Source organism: Microtus ochrogaster, linkage group LG1 (assembly GCF_000317375.1).
Source record: "Microtus ochrogaster isolate Prairie Vole_2 linkage group LG1, MicOch1.0, whole genome shotgun sequence".
Taxonomy (NCBI): Eukaryota; Metazoa; Chordata; class Mammalia; order Rodentia; family Cricetidae; genus Microtus; species Microtus ochrogaster.
In genome coordinates, this window is record NC_022027.1 from 53253318 (window position 1) to 53261616 (window position 8299).

At 41.0% G+C, this 8299-nt stretch overlaps 1 protein-coding gene across 5 annotated transcripts in view; it reads right to left on the reverse strand.

The window, feature by feature from the left end:
* Positions 1–8299, reverse strand: part of Mapk10 (mitogen-activated protein kinase 10) — a 297033-nt gene that overhangs the window by 281687 nt on the left and 7047 nt on the right. The window lies entirely within an intron of this gene.

An 8299-nucleotide genomic window follows, 5' to 3' on the forward strand; every position in this document is an offset into this window, starting at 1 on the left:
CTCAAGGAATTAGACATCAAAATTCCAAATAACTCAATTTAAAAAATGGGGAACCGAACTATCAGAAAATTCTCAACAGAAGAATCTCAAATGGCCAAAAGACACTTAAGGAAATGTTCAATATCTTTAGCCATCAGGGAAATGCAAATCAAAATGACTCTGAGACACCATCTTACATCAGTCAGAAAGGCTAAAATCAAAAACACCAATGACAGCCTATACTGGAGAGGATGTGGAGTAAGGGAAACATTCATCCATTGCTGGTGGGAATGCAAACTTGTACAACCACTTTAAAAATTAGAATAGCGGTTTCCCAGAAAATTGGGAATCAGCATACCTCAGGATCCAGCAATACCACTCTTGGCCATATACCCAAAAGATGCTCAATCATACTTCAAAAATATTTGTTCAACTATGTTCATAGCAGCATTATTTGAAATAGCCAGAATCTGGAAAAAAACCTAGATGTCCCTCAACCAAAGAATGGATAAAGAAAATGTGTTGAGATATCTTGATTGAGGGAGCCATTATGGGGTTAGCAAGAAACCTTTCTCTAGAGAAATTCCCAGGAATCCACAAGGATGACCCCAGCTAAGACCCTAAGCAACAGAGGAGAGAGCCCTGCCCTGTAGTCAGACTGATGAATATCTTAAATGTCACCATAGAACCTTCATCCAGCAACTGATGGAAACAGAGGCAGAGCTCCGCATTTGGAGCACCAGACTAAGCTCCAAAAGTCCAGTTGAAGAGTGGGAGGAGTGAGAATATGAGCAAAGAGGTCAAGACCATGATGAGTACACCCACTGAAACAGTTTACCTGAGCTAATAGGAGCTCACCAACTCCAGCCGGACTTGGAAGGAACAAACATAGAACCAAACTAGTCCATCTGAATGTGGTTGACAGTTGCAGGGATGGGGCAGACTGAGGGGCTACTGGCAGTGGCACCAGGATTTGTCCCTACTGCTTGTGCTGGCTTTTTTTTTTTTTGGAACTCATTCTCTTTGGATAATACCTTGCTCTGCCTTGGACCTTCCCCAAAGCAATGTGCCTTACCCTCTCTGAGGAATAGATGGGGTCTGGTGGTGGGGTAGGTGGGGTGAATGGAAGACAGGGAGAGAGTGGGATTGGTATGTAAAATGATAAGAGATAGTTTGTTTCCTTTTTAAGAAAATAAAAAATAAAATTAAGGTGACAATTCTGCAGGATAGCAAGTCTAGGATACAGGGTATAATCAGACCCAGTGTCTGGTAGATTCTGCCCTGGCTCAGTGCACGGTCTCTCACCAGGTCCACACTTGATGGAAGGACCAGTCTGTTCTCTGGATCCTCTTTCTCAAGAACACTTTTCTTTTTTTTTTAAATTCAAGGAATTTTATTAAAGAGATATAAAAATAAACAAGTAAATAGATAAAAGCAATGTGACAGATAAATCTATGAATATGTACCTATAGCTTGGTGGAAAACCTGAGAAGTTTTAAACTAGAATGGTGCAAAGTATTCTAATATTTAATAATGATTATGTTTTGCATGGGTAACAAAATTACATAATTAGTGGCCAGTTAACATTTGAAAAAAGCTTTATCATAATTATTGACTTTTTATATAATCTATACAAAAAATAACCAGTGGGTATAATATAGTACAGTTACAGAATAACAGCTAAATAAATCCATAGCAAATACCTTTCTCTTCTCCTCAATAAAAAAATTCAAAAAGGCATTGTTTCCCAATTTATTTTAATTAATTATATCTTTAAAATACTTTTTCTTACTTTTAGTTCCCTGGGGTAAGAGTGCTTAAAAGGGTATTCTACTTCAAAATTACATTGTTTACTACTTTGCATGACCATTTAAACAGATAAAATACACTCAATTTGTAAGTGTCTATGTGTTGAGTATCAACATGTGTGAGAATCAAGAACACTATTCTAAGGCTGAGCACTCACCCATTTGACCAGAGCTAGGATTTAGTGTATGAATTTAGGACGGAGAAACACAAGTCTTCTATCTGAAGAACACCTCTGCCAGTTTCACAAGTGAAATAGCACTAAGAATTTAGTTTCTCATCTCAGGTGGTTATCAGTGACGAGAATCAGGACAGAACAGCACTCTAGAAGGACAAATGTCACCGCGGTCCTTGATCTAGCTCACTGACCTGGTTTCTGACTCCCTAGACCTGTGGGAATTTTTGCATGTCTGTATTTGTGTGTCTGTATCTGTGTGTCTGTATTTGTGTGTCTGTATTTGTGCGTTTGCATTTGTGTGTCTGTATCTGTGTATCTGTATCTGTGTGTCTGCATTTATGTGTCTGTATCTGTGTGTCTGTATTTGTGTATCTGCATTTGTGTGTCTGTATTTGCATGTCTGTATCTGTGTGTCTGTATCTATGTGTCTGTATCTGTGTCTCTTTATTTGTGTGTCTGTATCTGTGTGTCTGTATCTGTGTGTCTGTATTTGTGTGTCTGTATCTGTGTGTCTTTATTTGTGTGTCTGTATCTGTGCGTATGTATTTGTGTGTCTGTATTTTAAGGTTCCATTTTGGTCCCACTTTCACTTTCAATGTTAAGGAGCATATCAATTTTTTTTTTAAGTATGTAGTTCAAAGTCCCTGGGCCCTGCCCCTCCTTGCTTCAGGACCCGAGGGGAGTCGCCGAATAGTTTGCCATCACTTCCCTGTCATCAGCTGTAAAGTCAGGGTGCTCAGAAGGGCTTTGGAGAGGACCGAATGGATTAGTGCAGGCAGAGCACTTCAGCTTTGTCGCAGCCTTCCTGTCCTCCTCTGAGCAATTCATGAGTCCTGAGGATCTTGCCACTAACAGGTCATTTGCTCGCTTTTTCAACACAGAGAGCCACAGAATCCCTAACAAGTTTTTTTTTCTATTTGGTGAACCCTGACTACAGTCAAATATTTACATGGACCCAAAGTTTACTACTGTTCATAAAGCAGTTCCACGAGCAGCGCATTCTCCAGTGTGTGGTCTCTCCTATGTGCTCTGCAGTCTCTTCTGTTTACAGTTTAAAAATAAACCTGGACCCTCTAACTTCTCCCGTGTGACAGCTCTCTAAGTATCCTAAATCAGTTGCTTCCTCGGTGGCTAGCCTCAACCTCCATTTCCCGACTCCAGGCATAATACTGGAATGCCGCCTGATTATATGTCACAAGGTACATTTTCCCAGCCTTTAGCACCCCCACACCCATTCCCAGGACCCGCTTCTTCTTATGAATGTCCTTCCTAGGTGAAGTCACTAAAGGCTGCACACGCTATTCCAATTACTTTCAAAAAGTAAAAAGAACAGTGGGTACTTTGTCAGGGAAAACAAAATGAATTTTGGCAAGCCTATCAACAGCATCCACCAAATGCAATGCTTATAAAAAAGAAATTAAAGTCCTCTGTTATTCTGAGAGGTGTGCCAAACAATGTAGGCCATCACTTAACCTATTTAAATGAAATTGTGAACTCTTCCAAGCCATTTTCCAGACTGTATCAAAGATGCTATTTTCCATGCTGTTCTAGAACTTGACTGTTTCTATGTGTAGCTGTATACTTTCCTGCTAGTTCCTCCTTTGGCCTGCATCTGTCTTTCTGCGTCTGTCTCTTGTATGCCTGTCTCTTTTCGTCTTTCAAGAAATAATCATTCAACCAATAGCAGGTCCTGGACTATACAGAGGAACTTGTAAGATGAATAGCCCCAGCTAGAATTGCTTCCTCTTTAATGTCACAATGCGGACACATAATAAGCCACTGTAGAGACCCAGGGAGGGGCGATATGTTCAGATTGCTGAAAGGGGAGCTGAGACAGAATGCCAAATGCAAAAGATAAAAAAAAGACTGTTTCTAAGAGAAGACAGCAGAAGAGATCTAGAGCTGACAGACACAGTACCTCTTCATTTTTAATGTACATAAAATTCACCTGAGTCTTATGAAAATGCATATTCTGAAGTCAGTTTTAGAAAGACCAAGGATGCTGCCTCTCAGTTGAGCTGTAGAAGAAGGCCATGCTGTGTTTCCTTAGTGTAGCAAGTGTTTGAAAGGATGATAACATGTAACATGGTTTGAATGTAGAGTCCTTTGCAAGGTCATGGGTTGGAACACCTGCTCCCCAACTGGTGGGGACTTCAGGAGGTAGGTCACTAGTACAGGCCACTGTCTTCTTCCTGATTTAAATGCCATGGGAAGAGCTCAACCTCAAGTTCTGCCGGTGTGGACTGAAGCTTTTCCCACATCCCTTTCGATCATGATGGACCAAAATTCCCTGAGAGCCCTTTTCCTTTAAATTAGTTCAGACACATGTTGTGGTCAAAGTGAAGGGAAAGCAACCAAGACAACCATCAAGGCCAAGTATAGATGCTCCTTCACTACAATGCTCCCTTCAGCAAACTAATATCAAGCTGAAACCAACAGATGTCAAAAGCGCACACACTACAGCCAACCTTGCAGGCGTCATAGCTTGGCTCATGTCACCTTGCATGGACTCGGGAAACTTCCATTAGCCTCCTGTTGGCCAAAGTCATCCAATGCCAAGTGTATTTCATAATAAAGTATTGTGCATCTCTTCCAGCTAACTGGAATTTGCAGGCTCCTGCTGCTTCCAATCATCACAAGTGGGCTTTGCCCAGCATATCGCCAGCTGGGCACAAGATCAAGACTCAAACTCTGAAGCAGGATTCTTTTTTAATGACTTTTTGTTTTCGAAATTAAAACGTAGTTGCATCATTTCCCTTTTCCGTCCTTCCCTTCAACCCCTCCCATGTACCCTTTGCTCTCTCTCAAATTCATGATGTTGTCATGCCCCCCACACACATTCATACATATGTATTCCTAAGTATGTAACTACAGCCTGCACAGTCTGCATAGTTTCACTTGTATGTGTGTGATCTCAGGGGGCTGACCACTTGGTATTGGGTAAGCATTATAGGGTTCTTCCCTAAATAAGACTATTTCCCCTGTCTCTGTATTTCTTAGTTGGTGAAATGCAATTCTTAATGGGTGCATATCACTTAAGCATTATTGAGAAGCAAAAAAAAAAAAAAAACAAAAAACAAAAAACACGAGAAAACATTAAGTATTACAAGTTGGAACCTTCTGCAAGGAACAGGGAGAGGGAAAGGCCAGAATTGACACGATGCAATAAATCAGAGTGGGAAAACCCTGATTGTGGAAGTGGATTGACACGCATTGTAGTCGCTGGCCATGCTAGGTGTCCAGATTCTCTAAGATGGCAAGGATGTGGCAGTTTTTAAGGAGAAGGGAAATCACTGCATGAAGAACAGCGCATATCGACAAGTCCTTGTGCAGGCAGGTTATACAGTAATGCCTGCAAACTAAAATAAAAATGTGTGGTTTTATTGGCATGATCATCAGCAGAAAGACGTGACAGCATTAAGGTTTCTTAAGTCTGATGAAGATGATGAACAGAGCCTCTGGGGTAGTGATGATAGACTTGGACTCAAGGGGACTGCCTGAGAAAGGTTTAAGAACTAAAGCAGGGTGATTCACATATTAATTTCAAAACCAGGCGGCTGTTATTTGGTATTTCTTTGCATTTTGTTTTTGTAGTCCTAGCATCTGTTCTTAATATGACACTTGGTGACACATGATCTTGACAAAGCCACTTTCTCCCTGTTAGCAACTACTGTCACATCTTTTAGGAAGCGAAGAGTTGACCCGAATAAACACCATGGTCTCTTTTAACCCTGAACTTTATAACCTCTCAGGCTTTAAATAATTTCTTACTAAGTATTAGAATCATAAAGCACAGTCTCAGAGGTTCCTACAATACCACTATAAAGACACACGTATGACTCACATTGACTGCCCCGCCCACAGACAAGGCAACCGGAGACGTTTTCCACCCCACCACCTTCTCCCACCACTGCATTCATTTCCAGGTCTCCTCCATCTGCCCTCCCTTCCCCATGCGTTCACATTACTTTTGCTCTTGCAGCTGAGCTTTTAGTGCTCCTTCTGGCCTCAGCCTCGCCAGCCTCTAAACAAACTCTGAGAAACTAAAGAACTTTCGGGTCAGAAAGACTTCAAGTTGAATGTTAAGTCCACGGCTTCTCCCCTGCATATCTGTCCGTGGGTAATTCAGCCTCCTAAATTCTGCGTTCCCTTGTCTGTAAGTCACAGAGATGACCGAAGATGAATGTTTGCAAAGTGCTCCGTGTAGGGACTGTGACACAGTAAGAATTCAAAGTGCTCCGTGTAGGGACTGTGACACAGTAAGAATTCAAAGTGCTCCGTGTAGGGACTGGGACACAGTAAGAATTCAAAGTGCTCCATGTAGGGACTGGGACACAGTAAGAATTCAAAAACGATAGCGTTTTGAAAGATACATCTCAAAAAGGCTCAAAAACAGGCACTTCACAAAAGAGGAATATCAATTGGCCGCATTTAAAAAATGAAATGATATTCCTCATTAGTAATCAGCAAAATGCAAATTGATACTTATATGAGTATAATTACACATTCACCTGATTAGAGAAACGAAAGAGCCTGCAAATGAAGTACAAGGGGAAACGCTGAGTTTCCCCTACACCATCGCCATGGGTACAATTGATGTGTCCGACTCAAAAATATTTTTAAATTATTTATTAAAGTTAAAGGCACACATACCTCAAAACTTAGCAATCCCTCCTCTTTGTTTTTATTCTAGGTGCATGTGATCGAAACTAGATAAAATATGAATGCCCATCAAACAGTAAAGGGATAAGCAAATTTTTGGTATATTTCTATAATAAAATGCTACGCAACAACTTATGCAAATATACTATGTGCGTGAACTCAAGGTTTATGACCAGAGGATTAAGGATGTAAATACTGTAAAGACAAGCTTGTGGGACTGAAGTGCACACAAACTGAAATATGTATGGTGGACATACTTAGATGTAAATTCTACAAAGAACGGCGAGGGGCTGAGTGACAGAAAAGATGGCTGGGTGGCTACGTGGGTTCCGGAAGGAAAAGCAGATGAGCTGGCGTATGTGGTACATGCTGGGAGTCTATGAACTATGATATATAATTATCTTTACCTTCCCCTTATTTAATATATTCTTGAATGGGTAAAACATCCACATCTTTACAATAAGCCAACTGCGTCACTCTCCTAGTGAAGATCTCCAACAGCTCTTCATTTTAGTGTAGAATTGACATGCCTTGACTTTGTCTAAGAGATCCCTCATGTGTCTCCTGTACCCCTCTATCCCAGTGCTGAACAAGAATGCTCCCAAGCAATCGCTCTCCCAGCCAATGGGGTTCCCACCGTGTGTTGATTGTGCCTTTTCTCTCTCTGGCTTTAGTGGACATCTTGTGTCCACTAAAATGTCCCTTGTGTGAAGTCTTCTTGGCTAATTTTTTCCATATCTGTGAGATTCTTCTCTTCGGAATGCCTTTGCTTCCCCATGTCTACCTACCAGATTACACGTCACTAGTCCACCAACTATAGAGTGCATCTGTCCTGCTGATAGCACTTCATGTAAGGCACACATTCCTTTAAGATAGAGAAGCTCATCTAGTCCAAAAGCCAGTAGGATATCTACATAACAGATTGTCATTAAGAGTTAGCTTAGTAGATAAGTGTTTAGCCTGTGGTTAGTGTTTATCATCTACTCCCTGGGAATAACATAGAACAACATATAGAGTCAACCATACAAAGCTGTTATTGCTGTAGCTCATAAATGGTTGGTTACTGGCTATTATATGTGATTCTCTCTCCATACCAAACACAGAACACATTTGAATAAAGCACACTATAGTGGGGACTCCTGGATCTGCATCTTTAGGGTAATGGTTGCAGGTTGTAAAAACCATAATATGAATCACTATAGAACTCATTTCCTCAGATTTCTGCAGCTATAAGCACCACATTTAGCCACAGGACAGCCATGCTAGTAAGAAGCTGTCATGCAAATGAAAGTGAGATATTGATCGCCAGCACCAACAGCTTCCTTTTGGAGTCTTAGAGGCACCACCATTGCATGCTGTGTTTCCCAGATCTTATTTGACGGATTAGAACTTGTTCTTCTCAACCGTAGTTTATTAACCACTGGCCGTTGGTGGCTGTCAAACATCAAGATTTGACTTGAAAAGACATTCTGTTTGGGTGTGCTGATATTCTTATAAAGTGATACATTTCCAAATTATTCTAAGTAGGTAGAGCAACTAGGTGTATCTTCAACATTGTTTTTCATGAGTGGGGGGGCGTGGGTGCATGGATGGTTATGTGTGGTGTGGGTTTGGGTAGATGTGTAGTATGTGTGTGGTGTGCATGTGGTGTATGTGCATTTGTGTGTGTGTGTG